The following is a 10,658-nucleotide window of genomic DNA, read 5'->3' as shown; positions in this document are numbered from 1 at the left end:
ATGGCTGAGGAGCCCAATCCTTGCCCTGCAGATTTTCCCACAGAAGTGACAGGTGTAATCTTGGAGGAGACATAGTTGTTTGGACCCCATTGGGAGTTCGTATCTGAGTGCTGGAGACAGGAGCACTTCTTAAGCTGTTTTCAGTTAAGCCTGCAGCTTGTGGGGGATATGGTTCAGACTTGGATTTGTGTTTGCAGCGGGCAAGCGTGTCTGGCTCAAACAAGGCAAGGTACTGAAATCCCAAGCTGTCAGGGAAAACAGGCTCAGAGGTAGTCTAGGCACTTCAGGTGGCAGTCCCAAAGGGGTTTCTGTGTTCCAACAGTCACACCCTCCTTCCCTCTTCCTCCAAACCACGTGGCCCCTGAACCTTCACTGCCTGCATGCTGGCCAAGAAATGCACAGATACAGAGGCACAATAATTGTGCCTTAACAATCTGTTTTGTTGTTTCTGCTAAATGTATAATAGTGGGTCATGGAGATCAATAAAATTGGTTTAGATCCATATCTTGCTCAGGGACCATTTCAGGGTGGAGTGGAGTGGGCGCTAGGCTTAAAATCAGGAATGTGTTACCAGAGCAAGAGGGGATGGTGGTGGGTTGGTGAGGTTACCAACTTTGAGTTCTGGACCCGCAGCTGTGTCCTCCTTGAGCTTGTCCAAGGGGGCTTGCTCAACTGGGTCCTCTGGGTAGAGATGGAAAATGATATGCTCTGTGTCCTCTGGGTCTTGGGCATCATCCTGCTGCCTCCTGGCCCTCATCGGCAACCCATCAGGCTGGCTGGGTTCAGGAGGAGGTCATGAGCCACTTCAGGCTCTGTACTGGGAGCCCTTGACAGCGTCCTGGTCAGCTCATTGTAGAAGGGGCATGTATGACAATCTCCCCCGCCCCCTTGCCCCCAGAGTGACTGTTGGAGTCTTTTACCTTCCTAGAGAGGAGTCTCATGTGCTTCATGGGACTAGGCTGGAATCCGCTGGATGACCTTCGGCTCCAGCCTCCATGAAATTTCCTGGTGCAGATGTATGTTCCTGCCACTCCAAACAAAGTCGTGGAGGTCAGTGTATTCTGACCACACGTTGATCAGCACCAGAGTATGATCTGCGGCCAGGCAGCTGCTCTGAGAACATGATCCTTGTTCACCTGTACTGATCAAAAGAATGTAGCAGAAAGCTATTCTGATGACAGCGGGGGCCAGGGTAAGGGTAAGGCAGGAAAGGGCTCACTGCATTGTGGGAATGGGGGACTACTGAAACTTGGGGCCTCATACATGCCGCTTGCCCCCATCCACACTGCACGCTAGCACATGTCCAGGGCTGTGCCACAGCCTGACATGTACTTACCCACACTCCTCAGGCATGCTAGCTTACTTGCCCTCTACTTACCTGCAGACATGTGCACGATAGGGGGTGATGGCACAACCAAAAGCATGGACACATCTATTGTCACTAATGCAGGCATAGCTTTAGCACGTAGAAAAGATTTTCAAAGTGAAGCATTGCATGCAATCCAAGCAATCACTGGAAAAAATAACTTTCAGTTATTTGTTAATTCCTTTATCAAAGGTAGCAGACACGCAAGTTTTCAAATAATTGTTTGCTGAAATAAATGCGTTCATAAATGCAGGGCTTGGTTATCAGTTTCTGGAATGCTAATGCTGTTTTGCTCAGTAAATGTTCAACTAATAAAGATAATGCTTGTCCTTAGTGTAAAGCTTTAGGAATAGCTATATCAGAAATAGATGAGTTCATATTCAATTAAAATTATTCAGCTTTTTATATCTATCTCTATGTAGATGATCATGTGTGTAAGCAGGATCTGACTGAGCTCTCCTCTGACATCTAGTGATGAGCTGGGGAAAAAGACTTCAGGAGCAGACCATGTTTGCATAGACATGCCTACTCTGCCTTGGTGCGCAGCAGATGGAGCTGCTTTGCCAAAATGACCATTTTTTTCTGATTTTGGGTCACAAATCACTATAGTATGTGAATGCAGGGGTAATGAAATGTTGTGATCCTTATTGTACAAGTAAAGAGCTACAGAACTGTGCTTAGCATGCCCTGATTGAGGGAGGTCATCCTAACCTGAACCTCACTTGCTAAGCAGGGCATAGGGATGCCATAGTCCAGTGACGATAAGAATGGAGGGGGACAGATATTTCTGTGTGGTAGGCTGGGTTTTTGCTTAAAATGCCCTAGGCATTGTTTGACCTGCCATTTTCCAGTGTTTAATGACAAAACTGATTGGTTTCAGTAGAGTCCTTGTTTCTGGTTAGTGATTCTTAGAACTTACATCAGGGCAGGTATAGGACCTAAGCTTTAGACCTTGTGTGGGGACAGTGAATGTGGAGACTGCACTGGCTGTGAGGTTCCCTCCTATCTGCTAAAATCACTGAGAGCTGGGTTAAGTGGTGCAACCTTAGAAGATGACATGGGAGCAGCAAGCAGTGGTGGCAGAGAGACAGTGGCCAAGAGCAGCAGAAGCACTGCTTAATACTCCTCCCTGAGATGAGAGGTAAACCCTGTGAATGCACCTCTGCACTCTGGGTCTTCACTAACCAAGAACATCCAACTGTGAGTGGGGTTCAGTGGAGGAAGAGGGGAGTGATGTGTTAAAGAGACATTTGTTCATCAGATTTTTCCACCACAAGTGGGAAACTGAGGCAAAGAACACTGCCCAATGCACTATGGGGCCAGGTTTGCTTATGGTCACATGCTTTGAATGTGGTTGTGGTGTTTTCCCAAATTAATGGTGGGTTCCCTTTCCCTTCTAATAAAAATTATCTTTTGTTACACACAGACTCGGTGCTTGCAAGTGGGGAAGTATTGCCTCTTGGGGACACCCAGGGATGGTGTTACATTTTCCCAGATTACTGTGTGGGGCTTGGGCCTGTTCTGTCTTGTATTGTTAAGATAAATCCTTAGATATTGAACCCAGCCCTTGTTGCTGTCAACTCTACCTGGCAGAAGGGTTACATGTAGAATAAAGATTTGTAGTGGTGTAAATCTTTTACCAGCACTTGGATCATGCTGCATATGTGGTAGTAACAGGGAAGGCAGGTGTGGGTGGGGGGGATGGAATTATGGCATGAAGGGGTCAGTCCTGTCTTCCTTTCATACTCAAGCCTCCCTTTGACTTCAGAGAGAGCCCGGGGTGTGCAAGGAATACAGAATCTGACCCAGTGGATGAAATTCACCAAAGTACAAGGGCTGGCCTATGAAGGACTTTGGGAGGATAGGTGGAGTAGGTGCATGGGGAGGAGTCTCTCTTTGACTTTTGTGACAAAGCGTAATCTCTGCACTGGCTCTGAGTATCTTTGCCTGGAGGCCTCCATTGGGGAACCTGTAGATTAGGTGCAAAGGGACTGTGGCCTCTGTTTCCAGCCCAGTTGTAGTCATTCTGCCTGCCTGCAAGTTGTATATAGGGGATTTTACTGACTCACATTCCACATCTTAGTTCCCCTCGCGTAGCTCTGAGTACTTGGGCTTCATGCAGAGGGGTGAATTTCACACTGAGTGTATCATCTAAAATCCTTGATTCTTTCACAGCTTGCAGAAATGAGATTGTTTTTCACAAAAACAAGTTTGTAGTTTGGAAGTCTCCCCATTTTTTAATTACACAGTGCTTTCATGGGATAAATATTTCATCATGCAGGCCAGTGCTCAGCGATGCTATAAACAGATAATACTGGATGGGGTAGTGGGCGACTTTCATAAATGAGGCTTCCTCTGGAATACTTTACATGTTTTTTTGGCAATTTTGTAGCATTTAATGTCATTATGCATTATATGATATAATGCGTCTGTATCGTAAGTGGAATTTACTGTTTGTTGATTCCTTACACTCTGAAGACACATTTCTGTTTCACATTGTTTTTCATGCCCTCCAGTGTCAGGATTTGCATAGTGACTCCTGTCACACATCTGGAATAACTGAGCAGATCTAATCAACCTTAGCATTCTAGCTTTCTAATAATAGAATCCAGGCTCAGAGTGAAAGTGTTCTTTCTCTTTACAGTCTTTCACTTGCTCAATACATTTTATTTCCCTGTAAAAGTAAAGGGTTTATTTCACAGAAGCTGCTCTGAGAACTAGGGGAAAAACTTAATTAATTTTTCTGATACAACAGCTGTTCCAGGAAAAAGCAGACAGCCATGGGAATCAGCAAGGACAAGACAGCAGAGGAGTGCAGCTGTTGAGTAAGTATTCAGAGGAGGGAAATGATGTAGGGTTTTCTGCAGAAAAGCTGGAAAAAGGAACTCTGAAAGAAATAATAAGACCAAATCCAAACATATAAAATTTCATTAAAGCTAAACACGTGGAAATTAGCAACGAAGATAAAATGTATAAATTTAGCCTTTTGAAGTAGTAAAGATGCCACAAACATTCTCAGAGCTTGAGGGGTTTTGGATTCAGTGCACTTGAATCAATAAGTGGGGTTTTCCAGTCCTTAGAAGACGTGTCTCCTAGTGCACATCCCTATTCTGTTGTTCTGGGACAATTACTTAATACATCACAACTCATCCATCCCTACTACTCTGAGAACCACTATGCCTTGGGCCAGATTCTCATGCCAGCGCTCAGACTGAGTAGCCGCATTGGGCAGATACCCGAGGGTTGGAGCTCTAGCACAACAGGACTGTCATGCTGGTTTGCAGTCTTTAGGGGTACCACAATGGAAATAATTAATACTACTACTAATAATACACAGCATATGAAGTAATCCTCACTGGTAAGGATAATTCCCCATAATTTCCACCCAATGTCTTCAGTGGTTGTGCTGTGTTAAGAGCAATCATGTATTAATCATGTAGATTTCTCTTCACATTTCACATTTTCACCATTCAACCCTGAATTTTCTTTTAATTCCTATTTGTTTGTTGCAAGATTAAATTTTAATGTATGAGGATGACAGTTTAATAAACTCTAAATAATTGAACTTTGCTTGAATTGCAAGAGAAAACTCTTAAAACACAGAAATAATTTGCCTACCTTTAGTGCCCATCTATTTGTTTTCTTTCTCTAAATTAAATAAGATCATAAAAGATTTAGCATATTTATATGATTATAGCAATGCAGTTAGCAGGAAATGAACATTTGACTTGTCTACTATAAATTTGCATTATGTTGGTAGGTAAGATGCAAGATGCTTCTTAAACTAATTAACAATACTTCCGCTTTGCAATTAAAACAGTATATAAATTATTAGTGGCATTTAAACAATTTAAAAGTGCTGTTTCATAAAGCTCTCTGGAAAACTGTTATTTGGGTAATATCATTACTTTATATAGCTGAGGATCAGTAGAGGAAATAATTCTGAAAGTTGACTAATAATTGATTAATGGAATAGAATATTATGAATGTATGTGGTTGTGAAGGGGGAAAAAGTCAGTCATTCACAAATAATTTCTTATAACATTATTAAAAGTTCATTTCCCTAGAAACATGGACATTTAAGCAAATATTCCAGGCATTTATTATAATAGTTACAGATATGAAGGGATGCCTAAATCCTACCCTTATATGTAGAAAATATCCTCTTTGACTTTGGTCATTCTTGGCAATATATGCGCATACACTCTTGTTTATTATAACTTCTTGACCCAGGCATATTTTAAAAAAAATATTTATTTATAATGGGTATGAAACACGAAAGGGTAACAGCTCTGGAAACTAAAGCTGTCTACTTAGAGAGCAGTATTACACACTCGCCTTTTAACTCAGCCTTGACACTGATAGGCCCTGACTGTCCATGCTGAAAAGTGATTTAATTTCTTCACTAGCCTCTGGTGATTCTCCCTGTGTAGCCACCAAACTGACAAGAACACTTCAGTAAATTTTATGTGTGTGGCTAGAATCCTTTCTCCATGTCTGGATTGCTTACAGTAGCCTCAAATTTATACAACAGCAACACTGAAGTGAAAAATATATTAACCTCAAGCAAAAAACATACGGTTCCAATATACAGTAGGCACTTGCTCTTGGGAAATTCTGAGTGGCTTTTGAGAGGTGCTAAGCTCCTCAACTCCCATTGAAATCACTTGCACAGCAAAGGACCTCGGCCAGCATGTATTTCCTTTGTTTCATTGACCCCAAGTGGAAGATCTGATAGCTTTTCAAATATCAATTAGCCGTTGTTCATGAATATTAAATGCAGAGTACACTAAATCCTCCACTAAAACATCTGAATGGAGCCTTCAGATCATTATCCTAATTATTCTTAGTAATTTTCTTCATCAAAGTGCTTTACACTAAGGGCCAGAATGTGGCTGGCGCATGTAAGAGGGGAGATGGCACGAAGAGCTCTCTCCTGTCCATTCACAGGCGCCAGCCATAATAGGGCTCTCTAAGATCAAATACTTGGCAAATTTAGTGCTGCCACTAGATTTAGCAGGGAGAAATGGGGAAACAGGGAGCCATTAATGTGCGTGTGGCCCTTGGTGACTCAGAATGTATGTTTGTAGCCCTAATTTATTGACCTCCCTCCCCCGCCACATTAGTCGGTACTGTACTTCAGTTTTACAAATGGGAAACTCTGAAGCATAGGGGTGGGTACAATTATTAAAGCAAGGGGGAGTAGAGGAATGTCCCTCTCTCTTCTGTGCTAAAAGCAGATGGACATCCTCTGTGTTCTCCCTGGCTTGAATAACCAGTGCTCCCAACAGTTGTGCACGTATGGTGGTCCAGTATGCCGTACCAGTAAGATATCTATAGCCAGTACGCAGTACTGGAAAGACACAGGAGGAGCAGAACATCGGGCCACCTGGTGGCCCCATGCCGGCAGCTCCTCCAGCACGGTTGTACCACCCCCAGCCCTTCCACGCAGCTTTGTCTCCTGTCTGAGGTCTGTACAGCAGCCCTGCCAGAAGGCATCGGACGAGCTGCCTGTGTGGGGCCACCAGATGGCCCCGTGTTCTGCTCCTTTTGCTGCTGTGGTTCCAGAAGTCTCCAGTACAGCAGGAGGAGGACAGAGCCCCCAACCCAGGTAACATGGGGTGGATCTTGGGGTCCGGACGGGAGAGTACAGGGGCTGGGGGTGGGGTGGAGTCACATGGGGGGGTCACATGGGAGGTGACGTGCACCCCCCTTTGTGTCCCTCCCATGAGTGCAGAAATTCATGGTAAGAAGTTAATCCTACTTGCACAACTGGCTCCCACACAACTTCCCTTCATTGGCTGGTGCAGGTCTGGTGAGTGTTCCCCCTCCCATTTCTATCTATTTTACCCAGGGGATAAGTGACTTATCCAAACCCAGAGAGAGAGTCAATACCTCAGCTGAGATTAAAATTCAGGATTTAAATGACGGGAACCAATTTATATGCTCAGAACAGGCCACTTTCTATGGCTTTTTAAAGACATTCAAATGCATAATGATCTGATTCGAGAGGATATAGAGCTGGGTTCCCAAGCTCTCAGAACTGGGTATATACGCTTCCTTGGCACACTCAATGCACATTATTCTTTGTAAGAGTTACCATAAAAATGGACTGTATAGGAGCATTTTCATCTAAGCAATAAGGCTTCTCACTGAAAGCCCAGCTCGTGAGAATGCTACTCTCAATAAAATCAATTCACCAGCTCGTTGTCTTTATAAAAATTATCATAATGATGATCTGTTCACTGGATGGAGGAACCATGCTGAGCACCGTTATTTTTCCTATCGGGTGCCTTATGCTATTAAACTGTTTGTTCGACCCATCCATCTCACAGTGTAATGGGACTAAGTCTAACATTCCATAAGCGTTTATTTTAATTTCAGTATAATTCTTCTATTTCATTTTGCATTATGCTACTCTAAGTGCATTAGGTGCCCCGAGGGAACGTTTTTTTATGGGGTAACTTATTCAGATTTCTGGGCAATAAAACCACTCAGGTTTCTTTAGCACTGTTCTTGGACAAAGTGTTCATGAGAAACTGTATAATAACAATGGAAATTTTCTCAGTCAACAAATGAGGAAATGGTCAGCAATGGATTCTCCTGAATCCATGCTAAAAGTAGCATAAATCCGAGTGTAGACAAACAGGAAAAATGTTTCTAGAACTGTAACAGGGCCTGCTTGTGTTAGGTGCTGAGGATCCGCAAATTGTATTGGCTTCAGTTGGTGTAAGCTCTTTCCGGACCTTCATCCCACAGACAGCAGCAGAACCGAATCTCAGTTTTCTGTAATATCCCCAAGGATGGAACCATCCTGTCAACACCAGTAATTAAGCCACTGAAATCGTTAAAATAGCTTTACTATTTAAACTAATTCTGAGCTGACATATATCCCCTGCAATCTCAATGAATTCAAATTTCATTTGAATCCTAGTGAAGCTAATTCACTTGCATGGGGCATAAGTCAGTATAGAATCTGGCTCACATTGGGCTTTCAGCTGTACTGATTTTCCATGGCTATTTTAAAGGTGATCTGCAAATGCTTTTTTTAATGTGTAAATATGAAAGGTTTTTATTCTCTCCCTCCCCCTTTCATTATTTTATATTTTCTTTCACCCTTTGGAGTATTGAGAATGTCAACTCTGGTTTTGCTACAGGTTTTGCTATGGGTATCTCATCTGTGAATTGGTTCCTCTTTAATGCCTTAGGGTATGTGTACACTGCAAAGAAAAACCCACAGCACCGAGTCTCAGAGCCTGGAACAACTGACTTGGCTCATGGGGCCGGTGCTCTGGGGCTAAAAGTAGCAGCGTAGAGATTTGGACATGGGCAAGAGCCCAGGCTCTGAAACCTTATGAGGGGGAAGGGTCTCAGAGCCGAGCCTCCAGCCTGAGTGGGAAAGTATACACTGCTATTTTAAGTTCTGCTAGCCCATGTCAAGTGACCTGGGCCCTGAAACTCAGAGCCAGGGGCTTTTCTGTGCAGTGTAGACATTCCCTTAATTGAAGAAGTCCTTTCCTCCAAGCATCTGAGGCATCAGATTTTTAACCAAACAAGAAGCAATGTTTTAAACATTCTGACAAAAATTCATTTCCCTCAGCTCAGCTTTCAGTCTCTGATCTCTTCTGATAACGTAGTGACACTAGATGTCAGTTCATCCATACATTTCTAGAGTAGACAAGACCTGAATTTTGAATGTTTTTAACCGTCCTCAAAAGATATGCCCCCCCCCCCAACAACCCTTCTTCTCACACACACCCTTTGGAGCAATCCTGAAAGTCATTTTGTTTTGAACACTTTAAACATCATAAAGAAGTAAGAAAGGATTTGAATCTGTTTGTTTTTCTTCTTTGTAAGTCTCCTTTAAAGCTGTATCTAAACTGGCCAAACAAGACACATCATTCACCTCTTATGGCTCATTGATGCTGCTCCACTGATGACAACAGCATTGGAAACTGTTGTGAAGACAGTGCTCAGGTAGATTTTGACAACACATGGGTAAGAAACCCTCTGCCCATTTGCTGCTGCCACTGATGGGATACTTTGGGGAGCATTATGCCCATTAGACAAGATATAATATTCCTGAAACCTGATTCTCTGTGTACAGCATACTGACACGGAAAGGTAGAAAACTTATTAAAGTTATCTATATAAAATACACTGGGGTTAGACAGTGAGCCAACTGTTGAGTAGAAGAGCCATAGGGGTAACAAGAAAATATTTTCCAGTCTACTGTACATCTGTGGCTGAATAAGTCTTTGCAACACCCATCCACTTATTTTCCAGGCCAATGGAAAGGGTACAAATTCAGATTGCCACCTCCCATAGGAAAGACCATGAGAGAGGCCTGAAAAGAAGAAAACTCTGCCATTTTCCTCCCACTGAGTTCCCCCAAATCTCCAGAGGAGCTGAATAAAGTTCTTGTTCCAGTAAGATGCAGTATATATCATTTCTCATCTATATCCTAGTTCCTTTGTTCCTGAATTATGCAGGCCAGGAAGTAGCAGGAGTGGGAGGACAGCTAAAATTAATGGCTTGGAGTCAGTAGTCATTACTAAGTGATGGTAAAATTATCATATTTGCTGCAGTGAACTTAAACACTGAGGGTCAGATCCTACCCTGGCCAGCAGATTCCAGTGGGTGGGCCTGAGGGATTGCTGGTGAGCATAGAAAAGCAGCAGCATGCAATCAGTTTGTGTACTAGCCTTGTAATTTCCAAACATGTGCTAACCATGGCAGGATCTGGACACGCATCCATACCACCTCTGTTTGTGGCAGCAATACACAGACCCTCCCAAGAGCATCCTGTATACTGTGTGCATCCTTCTTTGCTATACAGAGTTTTGGTTGTGTGAGGAGCAGTATGGTAAGCCCTTGGAGTCAGCAAATGTTATGCAGTATCTAGATACAGTAGTCTAAATAATTATTTTTATATATTTGGAATCTGTCTGAACTTTTCAACTTTTAAATTTAAAAAACCCTAAGTACTTGGCACTTTAACAAGTACACAGAACTTACCAATTTAAGTGGGTTTATTATGAAAACTATACATTAATATAGAGAAGGACTGATCCTGTATTTTTGTGATGTTTTTTGTAATAGCTGTCAAATCAGTGGAAGAACACAATACCAGATACATGGAAAAAAAATAAACCTCAACTAATTTCTAAGACAAGCCCAGGCCAGCTAAATATATATATATAAAGGCCCCCGTTTCTGTTTGCCTAGAAGGATACACATTATTAAAAAAGTTATGATTTGTTCCTCAAACCTTTATGTGTAGCTAAGCAAA

At 42.7% G+C, this 10,658-nt stretch overlaps 1 long non-coding RNA gene across 1 annotated transcript; it reads left to right on the top strand.

Annotated features, from left to right (window-relative positions):
* The first annotated feature begins 2,150 nt into the window (after positions 1 to 2,150).
* LOC122462310 lies at positions 2,151 to 10,384 on the top strand. Its single transcript, XR_006284787.1, has 4 exons — positions 2,151 to 2,566; positions 4,122 to 4,191; positions 9,224 to 9,343; positions 10,106 to 10,384. It is a non-coding gene; the product is annotated as an uncharacterized LOC122462310 (long non-coding RNA).
* Positions 10,385 to 10,658: the final 274 nt, after the last annotated feature.

The sequence above is a fragment of the Chelonia mydas genome, chromosome 1 (genome assembly GCF_015237465.2).
Source record: "Chelonia mydas isolate rCheMyd1 chromosome 1, rCheMyd1.pri.v2, whole genome shotgun sequence".
NCBI lineage: Eukaryota > Metazoa > Chordata > Testudines > Cheloniidae > Chelonia > Chelonia mydas.
This window is presented reverse-complemented; position numbering and strand designations above follow the sequence as displayed.